Source organism: Pinus tabuliformis, chromosome 6 (assembly GCF_031772625.1).
Source record: "Pinus tabuliformis cultivar Carrire ecotype Pingquan chromosome 6, CPIR1, whole genome shotgun sequence".
NCBI lineage: Eukaryota > Viridiplantae > Streptophyta > Pinopsida > Pinales > Pinaceae > Pinus > Pinus tabuliformis.
The window spans coordinates 89,227,171-89,238,646 of NC_142292.1; positions in this window are offsets into that span (position 1 = coordinate 89,227,171).

Consider the following 11,476-nt stretch of genomic DNA (forward strand, 5'->3'; position numbering starts at 1 on the left):
ATGAAATATATGATCACAAGCAAGGAGAAACCCATAAATCATCCAATTAACTATGTACATACAGATTTAGAGTCTTTTGTTTTGTTTTCAGATAGTTTAAATGATATAGATAGTCAAATAGTAGAAGTAGATGATATTTCAGAAATAACAGAAAATTTAAGAGAAATTTTGAAGAAAGAAGGACAAGAAAAGCAGAAAAATGTTGGGCAATCAGCTAAAAGCAATGGACAACAAGCAGGCAAGGCCTGGAAAACAGATTTCCAGCACTTACAAGAGGAGGAAGAAGGCTTGTGGACCATGGATTTTGATGGAGCAGTAGGAAATGATGGCGCTGGAATTGGAATTTGGGTACGCAGTCCTTTCTCCGCCCCAAACAAAGTGCCTAGCAGTGTGAGGGTTTGCTCTTACAAGCTGGCCTTTGAGTGTTCAAACAATGAAGCTGAGTATGAAGCTCTGATTGCTGGCCTGCAGATTCTTATAAAGCTAAATGCTAAAAGGATTTCGGTATATGGTGACTTCGAATTGGTAATAAAGCAGGTCAGAGGTGAGTATCAAGCAAAGCATCCTAGGATGCGGGCCTACCGTAATGCAGTTTTAGACATCTTAAAATTATTTCCAGAATACACCTTGACATGTGTGCCTCGTATACAAAATAGTATTGCTGATTCTCTTTCCAAGGCAGCAAGTAGTTTGAAGATCCCCATGAAATCCAACAATAAATTTGAAATCCATGTCAAGCATCGTCCAACAATTCCAAACAATCAGAGATATTGGCAAGTGTTTCAAGATGATGAGGAGATTAAGGATTTTCTGCAAAACAAAGGCAAGTTCAAAGAAACCTCAATTGATGTAGAAAATGACGATGGTAAAGGGAATGGTACAGATGAAGTGCATATCAATGAAATGGACATGTTTCAGCTGAAGAATAACATTATTCCTAAAGTTTTGATACCTCTAGAAGAACTTTTTTATCAAGATGATGTAGCCCGCAAGCCAACATTGCAGCCAACAAAGAAGGGTGTAGAAGAGGTTAACATCAGAACAACTGCTAATCCTAAGTTGGTAAAATTGTCTAAATCATTGCCGCCAAAGATCAAGGAAAAATATATCAGTTTGATGGCTTCATTTGTAGATGTGTTTTCTTGGGACTATTCTGATTTAAAGACCTATGATACCAATATTATTCAGCACACGATACCCATCAAGCCCAATCAAAAACCATTTAGATAGAAGCTGAGAAGGATAAATCCAAAGTTGCTGCCATCTATTGAAAAGGAGGTAAACAAGTTGTACAAGTCAGGTATCATTGTGCCCATCAGATTTTCAGATTGGATCTCTAACTTGGTGCCCGTACGAAAGAAGACAGGTGAGATCTGCTTGTGTATTGATTTCAGAAATCTAAATAAAGTCTCATTGAAGGACAATTATCCATTGCCCAAAATGGACCATATACTTCAGCGAGTAGTGGGGGCATCTCGTATGTCACTGCTTGATGGTTATTCCAGATATAACCAAATTTCTATCCATGAAGATGACAGAGACAAGACAACATTCACCACTCCATGGGGAACCTTTCATTATGCCAAAATGCCTTTCGGTTTAAAGAATGCAGGTGCCACATTTCAGCGTGCAATGGACTTGGATTTTGTGAATGAGAAGGATGTGTTTTTGGTGGTGTACCTGGATGATTTGACGATGTTTAGCAAAAAATCTAGTGGTCTCTGGAGACAAGACCATGCTATGGCATCAAAGGCTTGGACATATTGGAGAGAAAGGCCTTCGAATACTTCATGGTAAAGGTATGGTAGAAGGTATGAGTAATAGCTCTTTGGATTTTGATTTCTGTGAAAATTGTGTATATGAGAAGTAGAGTCGAGTGAGTTTCCCCTCTGGTGGTAAGAGGGTGAAACAAATGTTAGAACTTGTGCATAGTGATGTGTTTAGACCTGTGAAGGTTCCATCATTTGGTATGTTTGTGTATTATGTATCGTTTATAGATGAATCCTCAAGGAATACATGGATATATTTCCTTGAGAAGAAATCCAAAGTCTTTGATAGGTTTAAATAATTTAAGGCTCTGGTGGAAAACCAGACAGAGAAGAAGATAAAGGTGTTGAGGTTAGATAAAAGTGGAGAGTTTTGCTGTAAAGAATTTGAAGAATTCTGTAAGAAGTGTGGTATAGCACAGCAGAAGACTACTCCATATACACCTCAACAAAATGGAGTTGCAGAAAGAATGAACAAGACGTTGATGGAAAGGGCAAGAAGCTCAGTTTGCTGGGTTAGGACAGGAATTCTGGGCAGAGGCGGTGGAGACAACATGTTACCTGGTCAACAGATCACCTTCATCAATGTTGGAGGATAAGACTCCACAAGAGGTATGGACTGGTAAGAAACCCTCTCTTTCACATCTGAGGGTATTTGTATGTGATGCATATGTACATGTTCCAAAGGAGAAAAGAATCAAGTTGGATAGTAAATCTAAAAAGTGCATCTTTATTGGGTATAAGGATGGTTTAAAGGGTTATAAGCTTTGGAACCCAGTAATAAGGAAGGCTATGTACAATTGAGATGTGGTGTTCAGAGAGGTGAAAGATGTTATTAAACTTGAAGTCCAACCAAAGGAACCTGAGAAGATAGAGTTTGAGCTTAAGGAGGAAGAATCATACTCTACTACAGAGGAGGAATCAGAAGATGAAGAGCCACAAATTCTGGGTGTGAGGAGATCAGTTCGAGAAAGAAGGCAACTAGAAAGGTGTTAGTGTCATTGTCTTCACACTACCATCAGTGATCAAAATCTGCTCTTTTGCATTTCATAGTAGGAGTCCCATACTGATGATTTGGCATTCGATTAGGTCATGGATTCATTGATGGTAGGGTTTAGTTCTAGTTTTTCTCCTCATGATCTGTACTTGTTGATCCCCTTTCATATTTCAATCATGGTTCATGACTTACTCTACAAGTTTATCTCATTAGGTCTTAGGGTTTGGTGTCATTAGGTTTTAGGGTTTTTTCATGGTTAAAATCAGTGATTTCATTCCAATAACGATAAAAAAGGATATGAGGAGGCCAATAAAGAGTCTTAAAGTCATAATTTATCAATTTGAGAGACAAATGTAATTCTCACCTGGTTTGGTGTCATTAGGTTTTAGGGTTTTTTCATGGTTAAAATCAATTATTTCATTCCAATAACGATCAACAAGGATATGAGGAGGCCAATAAAGAGTCTTAAAGTCATAATTTATCAGTTTGAGAGACAAATGTAATTCTCACCTCAAAACTAGTTTTGAGGTGAAAACAGAGTATTATGTTTTTTTATCTTTCTTTATGATGTAATTTTATTTTTTCTATATGTAATATTTGTTCCCAAGATCCTCCTAAGCTTGTGAGGTTGCCAAGCATCTGCCACTGCAAAAAAATCAAAGTGAAATAGAGCATTAGTCCACTTGCAAGCAAAAGAGAATACATTTGAAAAACAGAGTATTGAAAGAAACAAAGAGACATTACAAAAATGGGTTTTCAAAAGAAAAAATTAAAAGGGATCATATATAAACTCATTATTTCCTATTTTCATGCCATTGTGTTATTTAGAAAATCAAAAGAGCCAAGGAGAGAGGAAAAACGATTTGTAAGTGTCATTGAGCGAAACAGAGGAAAGCGCTGCGCTTCTGGAGGTTTTGGACCGACACTACACTCCTAGCCTGGTGCTGTGCTCCTAGCATTTTCACATAGTGCAAATTAACACTGGCACTGCGCTCCTAGACCAGCGCTGCACTCCTCGAACGGTGCTGCGCTCCTAGACCGGCGCTATGCTATTGGACTGGCACTGCGCTTTGACCAGAAAAGCCCAAAAATGCTCCAAGCATCCAAATTTTGACAAGTTTATTCCATATTTTCTCTTATCAAGTAAGTACTATCACTCCTTTTGTTGCTTAGTGTGCACATGTGACGATTTTCTTGGTTTTTCATCCTCAAAATTAAAACCCTAATCTCTATTGTAAAGCCCTAGTTTTCCTACCATTCATTTCATAAGCTAGAACCCTTATTCCATCACTACTATCACACTCTATCACTCACTCATCACTCCCCAAACCCCCTCGCTCATACATTTTTCCCACACCTTCATTTGCATCCATTCCTCCAAGTCATTTCCCATAGCACCATCCATACATTACCACTGTGAAAACTAAGGGAAACATGGACAGAGACAGTGATCAAGAATATGAGGAGGAAACATTCAGTGACAATTCTATAGAGAGGCACAGGCAACAGAGGAAGCCCCATAAAGGAGGAAAAATCATCAGAGAGGAACCCACCAGATTGAGAGAATTACAGGCTTGCCCACTGGCTGTTTCTTGTTTCAGATACTAAGCATGTTTTGAATTAATTGTGAACTAGTGGAAAGAGTTTAGTTTCACAATGAGTTGGCCAGACTTTTTGTGACTCATTTACATAACAATGAGGTGACACTTGCTGGAGTAACCTTCACAATATCACCAACTGTCATTTCAGAGGCCACTAGAATCCCTAATGTTGGTGAAAAATGGTACAAGGGGGAGGATTACTACGAACATTACATCAAGCCTCAATACAGAAACGAGGTGAAGAGGCTTTTCCCCTTTAAATTTTTGGAGAACAGGTATGTTCCTTTGATGAGGATTATCATCAAGTATTTCAATTGTGAAGACAGATTCTCCTGGTTGTATGCTTCCCATATCAGACTCCTCATGCACTTCACCAGGGTAAGAATGATGAATCTCCCATATTTATTGTTTAGAAATATTGATAAGATAGCTTACATTGTGTGGAAGAAACCATACCCTCAACAGTTGAACAAAATCTATCATTACTCTTTGATCAAAATCATTGTTCTTTAACATTCCTTGGGAGAATTTCATTGCTCATGAGATTTTCAAAGGTCCACAGATCCCTTCACTAGTGCATCAAGAAGAAGGTGGGCCTTCTAGCCATGGAGAAACAAGGGAAGAGGTCAAGGAAACTAAAATTGTTGAGGTGCTAGTGTACTTAACATATCAGAGAGGCACAAGGAGACTTTTTGCAGCTGCTAGGCAAGTGTTTTCTCCACAATATGTCGAAGGGACCTTGCCTTCATCATTAGTCCATAGGCAAATGTTATCTCCACAAGGTGTGGAAGGGGCTTTTCCTTCGTCATCGACAAATTAGGTACAGGTTGAGCAGTTGAACAAAGGCAAGGAAAAAGTGTAGGAGGAAGATCTTGGTGATGAGGAGGAAAGATATTTTGATCTGATTGAGCATGAGGAGCCACAACAGTACTTTACATCATGGAGTTGGAATCATTGACTTGGAAGCTTAGGATGAAGAAACTGTAAAGGACATCATCATTCAAGAGAGGGAAGCTCAAATACAAGCTTTGGTAGACAATTTAGAGAGAGACAAGTTCATCATCAAATATCTAGAATAGGAAAACAAACAATTGAGTGACAAGCAAGTCCTCATGGAGCTAATGATAAAAAAAAACAGGCAAATGGCTAAAGAGGCTCTTGTCACATTTACTCCTATTGAGCAAGAGATTGAAAATTATAGGGAAAATTGGCTCGAGAGGGTCAACATACATCTTGAAGGACTAATTGAGAAGGCTAAGAGGGATAAGAAAATGCTCCACCACATGGCCTACCATTACATGACCTGCAACAAAATCTATAACACGAGGATTAGAAAATTGAAGGCAAGGCTAAGGAGAGATTTGGAAGGTAAAAAGAAGCAATATAAATTGAGAATGTTAGCTGAAGCCTCCCTAGTCCATCAAAGTAGCTAATGGTGGTGTTCCATGCCAAATTTGGGAAATTTTTGGAAAGTTTTTGCATTTTTGGAATTTTGTAATTTTTAACATAGAAATTTTTCCTAGAAGCACAGTGCCACCGGAGCTGCGCTTTTTCCTGGAGCATCATATGGAGAAAAGGTTTGTATGTTTGGATTTAGGATGGTGAGGACATGCACCCTGGAAATTTTCAAAAGTGTTGGAGCAAATCTAGGTCACCAAAAGGTCCAAAAACTACCAAAAAATGACCTCTCTGCCTCTTTTTGGACACACAGAAGCAGTCTTTGGAGATTCACGTTTTGAGGGGGGAAATGACCTCCAAATTTAAAATTTCTAGGTGTTCCAGAAACTAGACTTGAATACCGTTCCAATGAGCTATCATGGGATCAATTTGGCTAAGGGAAAGACCTCCAAAAGTGTGTTGAAAGTGGTGCTACGCTTCTGGCCAGTGGCGCTGCGCTTTTGACCATTTTGCTCAGAAAATCAAATTTCGCCTGTTTTGACTGGAATCTGATTTCTCTCTCCTCATGGATGTTTTTACTGATATAATTGATGGCATGGTATGTAAATTTAATGATAAAGTAGTGTTATAGGGTAGATTCATTAGTTAGATGTGGTTTTGAGGCAAATGAATCAGTTTCCCTACTTATAGAGGCAAGTTGTTTGATTGTCTATATTCTTGGTCCTTGTTTAGAAATGGTTGAAACAACTCCTCTTCTCATGGTTTTGACCCCTGATGGTTAGGATGAGGGATTGTCTATATTATGTATTTTCTTTCTCATTTGCAAGGGTTGGATTCACTTGGATGCTCTAAACTATATTGTACATCATTGTAAGCAGTTTGGCAAGGAAATTAATAGGAGTTGCAACTATTTTTATGGGATATTTGTGGTATGGTGCTTTGGCATAGTTTCTTCTTTTTTCATTATTTGTTTACATGTTTTATGTATGCCATCATCTATTTCACTGCTTCTAACTAAATGATATCAAGATAGATAGGTAGAATTCATTGTTTGCAGTGCTCTACCTTGGGAAACCATTCAGTATTCTATGTTTTCTGTTGTTTGAGAAGGATACATGATCGTTACATGCCCTCCTTAGCTCCTCACCAGACTTAGACATCTCACCTCACTCAATTTCAAGTGCTAAAGCCTATACCTACCTTTCCCCATAGAACACCCTGCATTCTGACCTAATTTCCCAGACCTAATTGCTCATCTCCATATGACCCAGCAAAAAACCAACAAATCCAATCAAAACAATTGAGCTACTATACCTAGCATAAAATCTTGTTCATGATTCATTGATCTTGAATGAAATTCATAAGGAGAGAACCCTCTCCCGACTTGGTAGGGCTAGCTACCAGGTTAAGCTTGGTTTGTGGTTACCTTAGAATTGCCTTCTTTTAGCCTGAGGTCAAATCTAGGCTCTAACAAAAGGTATAGTCCATATGATTTTTGTTCAAATTTTTCTTTATCTGTTACTAATGATGATCCCAGAACTGTGAAGGAAGCAGTAGATTCAGAGGATGGAAAACTCTGGAAAGAGGCCATGGTTGATGAAATGGCATCTTTGCACAAAAATGAGGCTTGGGATCTGGTGGAGTTTCTGGCTGGAAGGAAACCCATTGGCAGCAAATGGGTGCTCAAGAAGAAGACAAATGCAGAAGGAAAGGTGGAGAAATAAGAAGCTCAGTTGGTGACAAAATTTTATTCCCAAGTGCCAGGAATTGATTTTGGTGATATTTTTTCTCTTGTTGCCAAGGTAGCTTCTATTAGATTACTTTTATCTATTGTTGCTACTTTTGATTATGAGGTAGAACAGATGGATGTGAAGACAAAATTTCTTCACGGGGATCTGGAATAGGAGATCTACATGAAGCAACCTGAAGGTTTTGTGGTGAAGGGTAAGAAAGAAATGGTATGAAAGATAAAGAAGTTTCTAAATGGGTTAAAACAATCACCAAGGATGTGGTATCAAAAATTTGATACATTTATACGGGGACTTGGCTTTGCCAAAAGCAAAGCAAATCATTGTGTGTATTTTAAATTAATTTGTGACCGTGTTATTTATCTTGTCTTGTATGTGGATGATATGTTGCAGGTTGGAAATGACAAAGAAATTATCCAGGATTTGAAGACCCAATTGTCCTCCAAATTCGACATGAAAGATATTGGTGCTGCAAACTATATTTTGGGCATGGAAATTAAAAGAGACTGGGAAAAGAGGAAGCTATGGTTAAACCAGAGGAAGTATGTCGAGACAATATTGCAGAGGTTTAATATGCAGGATAGTAAATCAGTGATGGTTCCTATTCCTATAGGTGTGAGGTTATCTGTTGAACAGTGTCCCAAGACACAAGAAGAGGAAGAGGACATGTCCAGTGTTCCATATGCAAGTGAAGTCAGTAGCCTGATGTATGTAATGGTCTGTACTAGACCAGACATTTCACATGCAGTGGGAGTATTAAGCAGGTTTATGTCAAAAACAGGGAAGGAGCACTGGATAGCAGCGAAGCGGGTTTTCAGGTATTTGTGTGGCACTAGTGATTATGGTTTGTGTTACCAAGGAAGACTAGGATTGGACAGAGTGTTGGATATTTGTGGCTTTGTTAATGAAGACTGGGCTGGAGATTTAGATCAGAGAAGATCTACAATTGGGTATGCCTTTAACCTATTTGGAGGTGCAGTTAGTTGGATGAGTAAAAAACAATCTGTAGTGGCACTATCAACTACAGAGGCAGAATACATGGCAACCACTCATGCAAGTAAGGAAGCAATTTGGTTACAAAGATTGTGTTCAAGTATGGGGTTAGTACAGGGAGCTATAAGGATAGATTGTGACAGCCAAAGTGCAATTTTCTTGACAAAGAACCCTGCATATCATTCAAATACAAAGCACATTGATGTTCAATATCACTTTTTGAGGGATATGATAGAAGACAAAAAGGTGTTGCTGGTAAAGGTGGACACTTTGAAGAATACTACAGATGCATTGACAAAATCTATGAGCTCTGAGAAGCTCTCTTGGTGTAGAGAAACAATGGGCGTTGCAGGGCTGGATAAATGACTAAGTATAGGTTTTAACCTTATACAAAAATTACCTGCATAAGAATTATAAAACACAGAAAATAAACGATGCAAGAGCATAACACATAAAACACATATACATAGATATTTTCCCCTGGATCCCAAAACTGGGACTACCAGCTTGATTTTTCATTATGTTCCTTTCAATGTTACAATACATATTTATACATGCTGAAGCATCCAATACCATGGACCAAAAAACATCGCGTCCAAAACCATGGACTGAAAACCATCGCATCCAAAACCATGTGCAAAAAATCATGCACGAAACCATAGGTAGGTCCACCCAACCTATTATAGGGTCGAAAAACAAAATTTTCTTGGGTGCTGCCCCAGACCCCATAGAGTGGGGTTCCCTGCACCCCTCAAACCCCCTGTGACTCCCCTCGCTACACAATCGGCGCAACAAAGGGGGGGCTCCGCCCCCCTTCTAACCCCCCGGTTAACTTCGTGGGCTAGTCGTGGAAAGAATATAACACAACCCAACATTCTCCCACTTGTTGTTTTCTTTCCATAGGGGCCACAAGAGAGCTTCGTCATTTATCCAGCCCTACAATTCCCATTGTTTCTCTACACCAAGAGAACTTCTCAGAGCTCATAGATTTTGTCAATGCATCTGTAATATTCTTCAAAGTGTCCACCTTTACCAACAACACCTTTTTGTCGTCTATCATATCCTTCACAAAGCGATACTAAACATCAATGTGATTTTTATTTAAATGATATGCAGGGTTCTTTGTCAAGAAAATTGTACTTTGGTTGTCATAGTCTATCCTTATAGCTCCATGTACTAACCCCATACTTGAACACAATCTCTACAACCAAACTGCTTCCTTGCTTGCATGAGTGGCTGCCATGTATTTTGCCTTTGAAGTTGATAGTGCCACTACAGATTGTTTCTTACTCATCCAACTAACTACACCTCCAAATAGGTTAAGCACATACCCACTTGTAGATCTTCTATGATCTAGATCTTCAACCCAGTCTACATCAACAAATCCATGAATATCCAACACTTTGTCCAATCCTAGTCTTCCTTGGTAGCACAAACCATAATCACTAGTGCCACGCAAATACCTAAAAACCCGCTTCACTGTTGTCTAGTGCTCCTTCCCTGGTTTTGACATAAACCTGCTCAATACTCCCACTGCATGTGCAATGTCTGGTATAGTATAGATTTTCGCATACATCAGGCTACCGACTGCACTTGCATATGGAACACGAGACATGTCCTCTTCCTCTTCTTATGTCTTGGGACACTGTTCAATAGATAAGTTTACACCTAGAGGGATAGGAACCTTCACTGGTTTACTATCCTGCATATTAAACCTCTGCAATATTGTCTTGACATACTTCCTCTGGTTTAACCAGATCTTCCTCTTTGTCCGATCTCTTTTAATTTCCATGCCCAAAATATAGTTTGTAGCACCAAGATCTTTCATGTTGAATTTGGAGGACAATTGGGTCTTCAAATCTTGGATAATTTCTTTGTCATTTCCAACCAACAACATATCATCCACATACAAGACCAGATAAATAACAAGGTCACCAATTAATTTAAAATACACACAGTGATCTGCTTTGCTTCTGGTGAAGCCAAGTCCCCGTATAAATGTAACAAATTTCTGATACAACATCCTTGGTGACTGTTTTAACCCATACAAAGACTTCTTTAACTTGCATACCAGTTCTTTCTTACCCTTCACCACAAAGCTTTCAGGTTGCTTCATGTAGATATCCTCTTCTAGATCCCCGTGAAGAAATGTTGTCTTCACATCCATCTGTTCTACCTCAAAATAAAAAGCAACAATAATAGATAAAAGTAATCTAATAGAAGCTAACTTGGCAACAAGAGAAAAAATATCACCAAAATCAATTCTTGACACCTGGGAATAACCTTTTTCTACCAACCGAGCTTTGTATTTCTCCACATTTCCTTCTGCATTTTTCTTCTTCTTGAACATCCATTTGCTGCTAATGGGTTTCCTTCCAGCCGGAAACTCCACCAGATCCCAAGCCTCATTTTTGTGCAAAGATGCCATTTCATCAACCATGGCCTCTTTCCAGAGTTTTCCTTCCTCTGAATCTACTGCTTCCTTCACAGTTCTGGGATGATCATCAGTAATAGATAAAGCAAAATTTGAATAGAAAGTAGATGGACTATACCTTTCTGGTTGCCTTCTTTCTCAAACTGAACTTCTCACACTTGAATTTTGTGGCTCTTCATCTTGAGATTCCTCCTCTGCTATAGAGTCTGATTCTTCCTCCTTTAGCTCAAACTCTATCTTCTAAGGTTCCTTTGGTTGGACTTCATGTTTAATAACATCTTTCACCTCTCTGAACACCACATCTCGGTTGTACACAACCTTCCTTGTTACTGGGTTCCAAAGCTTATAACCCTTTAAACCATCCTTATACCCAATAAAGATGCACTTTTCAGATTTACTACCCAGCTTGGTTCATTTCTCCTTTGGACACATGTACATGTGCATCACATCCAAATACACTCAAATGTGAAAGAGAGGGTTTCTTACCAGTCCATACCTCTTGTGGAGTCTTATCCTCCAATGCTGATGAAGGTGATCTA